The sequence below is a fragment of the Mirounga angustirostris genome, unplaced genomic scaffold (assembly GCF_029215605.1).
Source record: "Mirounga angustirostris isolate CCGP_5_RB_7025 unplaced genomic scaffold, mMirAng1.0.hap1 SCAF_2, whole genome shotgun sequence".
Lineage (NCBI taxonomy): Eukaryota > Metazoa > Chordata > Mammalia > Carnivora > Phocidae > Mirounga > Mirounga angustirostris.
In genome coordinates, this window is record NW_026991710.1 from 37,657,489 (window position 1) to 37,666,129 (window position 8,641).

Below are 8,641 nucleotides of genomic sequence, written 5' to 3' on the forward strand. Positions count from 1 at the left end.
AAGGTGGAAACCAAATGCTAGCTTATAGGATGGAAACCAGACCCCAAACTTAAGTAAACAATGAGCTACCACTACACAGCTATTAGAATGGTCAAAATCCAGAACACTGGCAACAACAAATTCTAATGAGGATGTGGAACTCTCATTCATTGCTCATGAGAATGCAAAACGGCACAGACACTGGAAGTCTGATTGTTTCTTACAAAGCTAAACATTTTCACCATACGTGCCAGCAATCATGCTCTTTGGTATCTATCCAAAGGAGTTGAATACATATCCACATAAAAACCTTCCCATGGGTGTTTATGGCAGTTTTATTTGTAACTGCCAAAACTTGGAAGCAATCAAAATGTACTTCAGTAGGTGAATGGATAAATCAACTGTGGTATGTCCAGACAATGCAGTAATATTTGGCACACACACAAAAAAAGCTGTCAAGCTATAAAGAGACAGGAAGAAACTTAAGTGCTTATCATTAAGTGAGAGAAGTTCATGTGAAAAGCTTATATACTTTATGATTCCAACTCTATGACATTCCAGAAAAGGCAAAACTATGGAGACAGTAAAAAAATCAGTGTTGTCAGGTATTAGGGGGAGAGAGAGATGAATAAGCAGAAAACAGGATTTTTAGGGCAGTGAAAATACTCTGTATGATACCATAGTGGTAGATACACGTCATTATACATTTGTCCAAACCCATAGAATGTACAACAGCAAGAGTCAACCATAATGTAAACTATGATTTTTGAATGGTAATGATGTATCAGTGTAGGTTCATCAACTTGTACTACTTTGTTGGGGGATGTTGATAATAGGGGAGGCTATGCATGTGTGGAGGAAGGAGATATATGGGAAATCTCTGTACCTTCCAGTCAGTTTTTAAGATTTTTTTTTTAAGATTTTATTTATTTATTTATTTGAGAGAGAGAGAGAAACAGCATGAGAGGGGATAGGGTCAGAGGGAGAAGCAGGCTCTCCGCTGAGCCGGGAGCCCGATGAGGGACTCGATCCCAGGACTCTGGGATCATGACCTGAGCCGAAGGCAGTCGCTTAACCAACTGAGCCACCCAGGCGCCCCTTCCAGTCAGTTTTAAAGCTATGAACCTAATACTGATTTAAAAAGAGAAAGTCTATTTTGAAAAAAAAAAAAAAAAAGAATATTAAGTAAATTTGGATAGGAGATCTTCTGTGGTGTTAGTGTTGTTGCAGGGACGTTTTCTGGGATACTCTAAAACTTTCCTCTAAGTGGAATGAAACCGGTAAGGGCTCCAAATCATCTTGTTCAATTCACTGCTATAATGTCCCTTCTGAGTCATCTAGTGCGATACTCTTAATGTGGGAATAAGGAAACTGAGGCTCAGAGCGGTTAAGTGGCGTATACCAAATGACACAGTTATTTTATGTCAGTCTTCGCCATATGAAACTTCAATGTTTCAAATGAGAAATGTTAACATCAGCAATGACTGCTTTAATAGAAAGTCAGTTATGAGTTGTATACTGAGTAAGCAAATTTCATTCTTCATAGTTTGGTGAGGGAACTTCATTTAGAAAATTAAGTGGCACCATTTATTGAAGAGACTGTGTTTTTTCCATTGCATATTTTTTCCTGCTTTGTCGAAGATTATTTGACCATACAGTAGAGGGTCCGTATCTGGGTTCTCTATTCTGTTCTGTTGGTCTGTATGTCTGTTTTTGTGCCAGTACCATGCTGTCTTGGTGATCACAGCTTTGTAGTATAGCTTGAAATCGGGCAACGTGATGCCCCCAGCTTTGTCTTTCTTTTTCAACATTTCCTTGGCAGTTCAGGGCCTTTTCTGATTCCATACAAATTTTAGGTTTGTTTGTTCCAGCACTTTGAAAAATGTCATTGGAATTTTGATTGGGATGGCCTTGAAGGTATAGATTGCTCTGGGTAGCATAGACATTTTAACAATGCTTATTCTTCTGATCTATGAGCATGGAATGTTTTTCCATCTTTTTGTGTCTTCTTCAATTTCTTTCATGAGTGTTCTGTAGTTCCTAGACAATAGATCATTTACCTCATTGGTTAGGTTTATTACGAGGTATCTTATAGTTTTTGGTGCTATTGTAAATGGGATTGTTTCTCTAATTTCTCTTTCTACAGTTGCATTGTTAGTGTATAAGAAAGCAACTGATTTCTGTGCATTGATTTTGTATCCTGCCACATTACTGAATTGCTCTATGAGTTCTAGTAATTTGGGGGTGGAGTCTTTTGGATTTTCCACATAAAGTATCATGTCATCTGTGAAGAGAGAGAGTTTGACTTCCTCTTTGCCAATTTGAATACCTTTTATTTCTTTTTGTTGTCTGATTGCTATTGCTAGGACTTCTAGTACTATGTTGAACAATAAATGGTGCTGGTAAAATTGGACAGCTATATACAGAAGAATGAAACTCGACCATTCTCTAACACCATACACAAAGATAAACTCAAAATGGATGAAAGACCTCAATGTGAGACAGGAATCCATCAAAATCCTCGAGGAGAACATAAGCAGTAACCTCTTCGACATCGGACACAGCAACTTCTTTTAAGATACATCTCCAAAGGCTAGTAAAACAAAAGCAAAAATGAACTTTTGGGACTTCATCAAGATAAAAAGCTTCTGCACAGCAAAGGAAACAGTCAACAAAACTAAAAGGCAAGCTACAGAATGGGAGAAGATATATGCAAATGACACTACAGATAAAGAGCTGGTATCCAAGATCCATAAAGAACTTCTCAAACTCAACACCCAAAAAACAAATAATCAAGTCAAAAAATGGGCAGAAGACATGAACAGACACTTCTCAAAAGAAGACATACAAATGGCTAACAGACAGATGAAAAAATGTTCATCATCATTAGCCATCAGGAAAATTCAAATCAAAGCCACACTGAGATACCACCTTACACCAGTTAGAATGGAAAAAAATGACAAGGCAAGAAACAACAAATGTTGGAGAGGTTGTGGAGAAAGGAGAACCCTCTTACACTATTGTTGGGAATGTAAGTTGGTACAGCCACTTTGGAAAACAGTGTGGAGGTTCCTCAAAAAATTAAAAATAGAGCTACTCGGGCGCCTGGGTGGCTCAGTTGGATGAGCGACTGCCTTTGGCTCAGGTCATGATCCTGGAGTCCCTGGATCGAGTCCCACATCGGGCTCCCTGCTCGGCGAGGAGCCTGCTTCTCCCTCTAACCCTCCCCCCTCTCATGTACTCTCTCTCTCTCTCTCATTCTCGCTCTCTCAAATAAATAAATCTTAAAAAATAAATAAATAAATAAATAAATAAATAAATAAATAAATAAATAAATAAATAAAAATAGAGCTAATCTACTACCCAGCAATTACATTCCTGGGTATCTACCCCAAAGACACAGATGTAGTGAAAAGAAGGGCCATATGCACCCCAATGTTCATAGTAGCAATGTCCGCAATAGCCAAACTGTGGAAAGAGCCGAGATGCCCTTCAACAGATGAATGGATAAAGAAGATGTGGTCTATATATACAATGGAATATTACTCAGCCATCAGAAAGGATGAATACCCAACTTTTACATCAACATGGATGGGACTAGAGGAGATTATGCTTAGTGAAATAAGTCAAGCAGAGAAAGTCAATTATCATATGGTTTCACTTATTTGTGGAACATAAGGAATAGCATGGAGAACATTAGGAGAAGGAAGGGAAAAATGAAGGGGGGGAATCAGAAGGGGAGATGAACTGTGAGAGACTATGGACTCTGAGAAACAAACTGAGGGTTTTAGAGGGGAAGGGGCTGGGGTGATGGGGTAGCCCAGTGATGCGTATTAAGGAGGGCACATATTTCATGGAGCACTGGGTGTTATACGAAAACAATGAATCATGGATCACTACATCAAAAACTAATGATGTATTATTGTATGGTGACTAACATAACATAATAAAATTAAATTAAATTAAAAAAAAGAAAATTAAGTGGCAATCTAAGGCTACTGTGATATTAGAAGTCCAAAATAAAAAATGGTGTCTATAAATTCAGTATTCTTTCAATTTTTGTATATTTGATTTCCCATAATAGAAAAGAACACTTTGTAGAGGTCAGAGGTCAAATGTATTTGAAAAATAAAATATTTTATACAACATTCTTGGAGATTTATAATATATGTCAACATAGTAAAGCTTCTGGGAAATCTGCAGTTAAAATATCTTTTTAAATTTGCATAACCCAGTGTTTCCCAAATTTCTTTGAGCATGGAACATTTTCTTCAGAACACATTTTATATTATTTCATTAAATATAGGTATGGGAAAAGCCAAACAATCCCATGTTTTTAAATCTTTATGCAACTCTTTGTTACTTGTGTCAGAGTTTCCAGCTAAATGACAGAGGTCTAAAATCTGAACTTAATTTTTCTAACTTTTTAAAACCTTTCTTAGGGCATTGGACAGCCTTATCTTTAAACTATGATTCTCTATAAACTATGTCTGACTACTCTGTTATAATTTTTTTTTACCAATTTTTATTTCTCTCACACACTATACATTTTTCTGTCAAGTGTATAATGTTTCACAATAAATAATTCTTGAATAAATGACTAAAATAAAGTTATTGAATAAATAAAAGCACATTCTACACTCTTTCTTAGCTTGATAGATATTCCTTTCTTGCTTAACATTTTTTAATATTCTATTTTTTATACTGTAAAAATTATTCTTTCACTACTAAGTTTTTCCCACATAATTTTTCTCCTTCTATTCTTCCTTTCCTCCCTTAAAATTATAAATGCAAAAACAATAGAATGCTTGAGATCATATAGGAGATGGTACTTTATCTGGAGAAGCAGGAAAGGTTTTAGTTTGACCTTCATATTAAACTTATTCTTAAAGATTCATATCATTATTGTTCATTAAATCACTTTAGTGGTAACTTGCAGCCTACATTCTAATAATTTTACACATCACCACACTCATAATAATAAATGTTACTGTCTGTAAATGTTTCTAATAAAAAAATAAATATATTAAAAAGACCTTGAGTAAAAGTGCAATTGTTGATTTTAAATATAAGCATGCTTTTCTTAGAAAATCCCTTTTTCTTAATATTTTCTGCAGTCATTTTTTTTTAATTTTTTTTTTTAGATTTTATTTATTTGAGAGAGAGAGAGACAGAGATAGTGAGAGAGAGAGAGCACGAGTGGGGAGGAGAGGGAGAAGCAGGCTCCCCACAGAGCAGGGAGCCCGATGCAGGACTCGATCCCAGGACCCTGGGATCATGACCTGAGCCGAAGGCAGACGCTTAACCAACTGAGCCACCCAGGCACCCTTCTACAGTCATTTTAAAAATAAATATTTTTAATCAAAGGAAATAAGAAATTATGGTATTGATGGTAAAAAATGATAGGATTATGGAACTGAGAAGTATTTACTATTTGAACTACTTAAGTAAATGATATTTTGTTGTTGCAAACTTATATAACATATCTTCAGTTAGCTCTCAATTAATGAAGAGACATTTAATTTTGTAAAAGATGATTGTTATCAAATAACACTTTGTTAAATAATTTCCCAATTCTAGCACAGTTAAGAAGCAGAATATCATGCTTATTAAGTGCTCTAGGATTTAGTGATTCATCATTTGCATACAACATCCTGTGCTCATCACAACAACTGCCCTCCCTAATACCCATCACTCATTTAAAAAATCCCCCCACCCACTTCCCCTCCAGCAATCCTCAGTTTGTTCTCTACAGTTAAGAGTCTGTTTTATGGTTTGCCTCTCTTTTTTCCCCCTATGTTCATCTGTTACATTTCTTAAATTCCACATATGAGTAAAATCATAAGGTATTTGTCTTTGTCTTTCTCTGACTGACTTATTTCACTTAGCATAATACCCTCTAGCTCCATCCATGTTGTTGCAAATGGCAAGATTTCATTTTTTTTATGGTTAAGTAATATTCCATTGTATATATATCACATCTTCTTCATCCATTCATTAGTCAATGGATATTTGGGTTCTTTCCATAATTTAGCCATTGTTGATAATGCTGCTATAAATATTGGGGTGCATGAAACACAAGCAGCAACTTCTTTGACATCAGCCATAGCAACTTAGTAGACACGTTGTTGAAGGCAAGGGAAACAAAAGCAAAAAATGAATTATTGGGACTTCATCAAGATAAAAAGCTTCTGCACCGTGAAGGAAACAATCAACAAAACTAAAGGCAATTCCCTTCTCTATCTTTGAGAAGCAGAGTGTGAGTGTAGTTAAGTTTAGTATTTGTGAGTGTTAGAGTCAGATACTGAAGGAGGAAGAAACTAGACAAAGAATGAGAAGGAGAAAAGTGAACAGGAAATGAATGCTCAGATGAAAAAAAGAAAGACATGAACTTGAATGAATGATGTTATGGAGTTTTAGGTTTACAGGCTCCAAATTCCTACTTCTGAAACATGCAACACTTACTGCCAGGATGGATGACTCGTAGGATTCATGAAATGGTGATGAAATAGATTTTTTTAAATTATTGAACTGATTTTCACTTGTATATGAGGGACACTTGATGTGACAGTTTCGGCATGCTAACACAATCAGTACTAAGTAATAATACAGTTTCTACCTCACTTGTTTTGTTCATTGCTATGAAATAATTTAGACAGATATAAAATAGCATTTTCTATAAAAATTATACTTGTTTTGCGTAAGTTAAACTATATTATGGTAGGTTTTATGATGTATTGTTCTTCTTAACTGAGTTTCTGTTATTTTGCAAAAACTTCATCTCAGGATGTTGAAAGATATGATCCTTCCTCAATTATAGAAATTCAAGTTTTTTTCCAGCTAAATTCAGTAGCAATATGGGGATATGGCAAAAGTATATTCAAGAAATACTCTGATGTAATAACACATGATTAATGGTAAGTATTGATTCACTTGAAGGCAAAAGATATTAGGAGCAACTGAAAAGTAGATTCAGAAGATAGTTAACACTGAACTACATGGAAGAACAATCACTTTTGGAAAAATCTTTATAAGGTAAACAGAAATAAAGAAAAATTTCACAGTAGGGAAATAAATATGATATACAGTCTGAGAAATTAATCAGGCTGAGAAGCAACGTTAAATAAGTCAAACAGATGGTAATGAACACAGTGTTCACAGCCCATGGTAAATAGTGACATAGAAAATGACTCAGACACCAGGTAATGGAAATAATCATTACCCTTAATAGCAGACAGCATGTAGGCGGAAGCTGCTATGGACTTGAAGAGAGAAGAGACGCATTATTCAAAATCTGTTTTTTTTTTTTTAATTGTAGAATATATGAAAAAAAGAGAAAGGATGGAATTTATTCTAGAAACATTGCAATGAAAAATATACTGTTTGGATCAAAATACAATTGAAACATACTTTACTGGCAAATCTAGAAACAAGTATATATTTAAAAGTTTCTCCCAAATGTCTGTATTTTATTTTCTTTATTTTTCTTTTAGAGGGGTAGAGAGAGAGATAGAGAGGAAAAGTGGGGGAAGGGCAGAGGGAGAAAGAAAACCCCAAGCAGACTCCCTGCTGAGTACAGATCCTGATGCAGGGCTTGAACTCACATCCCTGAAATCATGACCTGAGCCCAAATCAAGAGTTTGATGCTTAAATGACTGAGCCATCCAGTGCCCCCTGAATGTCTGTATTTTAAAGACACCATTGTTACTGTGATAATGTTTATAGTACAAATGCAGCATACATTAATGTAAATAATAGAAAAAAACTAACTTGGAAAGTAAAACATGAGATAATGCAAAATAATACTCAGTAGATTTCAAAGACCTAATATGAAAAAATGCAAAAGATATCATTTATGGACCTTTTTTATTACATTTTGGATTGAAAATATCTTTGATATATTGGGTTAAATAAAATAAATTACAAAATTTAACTTTACCTGTTTCTTTTTACTTTTTAGAAATGTAGCTAACAAAAAATGTGAAATTAAATAGGTAGCTCTAATTATATTTCTATTGGACAGAGATGATAGAGATGTGGGTTAGAAAACCATTATATAATTTCTTGGGACATGGTTTCATGTACTCTTTAAAAAACTGATTTCTTTTCATGACACCAAATTCAGGCCTTGACCATGACAGTCAAGAAACTAACAAAGGCATCCAAGTAATATTTTGGAGGTCAATAAATTGATTATTTATTTACATTCTATTCCTGTGTTATTTATGTATGTTATAGTAACCTGAACAACTTAGATTTGAATTTTAGCCCTACCACTTCCTGGCTCTCTGAGATCTTTAAATTCTCTAAGCCTATGTTTTTCATCGCCTATCTGAAAAACAAAACAAAACAAAACAAAAACAAAAAAACCCTCTTGGTATTATATGATTATTGGTTGAGGGTTTTAGTATTTAAGTAATAATTCATATTGCATTCAGCTCATGTTAGGAATTATTATTATTATCATAGCTATTATTGTTATTAATATTAGTCAAAACCTTAGGTTTTTTTTCTGAGCTTATGAATACCTGGAATGGCTGCCAGACTCTATTCATACCCTTCCTTTTTTTTTTTCCTATCAGTGTTATGAAGGGCACAACAGGGAAATCACCAGCTAGAGCATGAAGGTAAAGCAATTTTACATTCATCTTCCCTTCAGAGG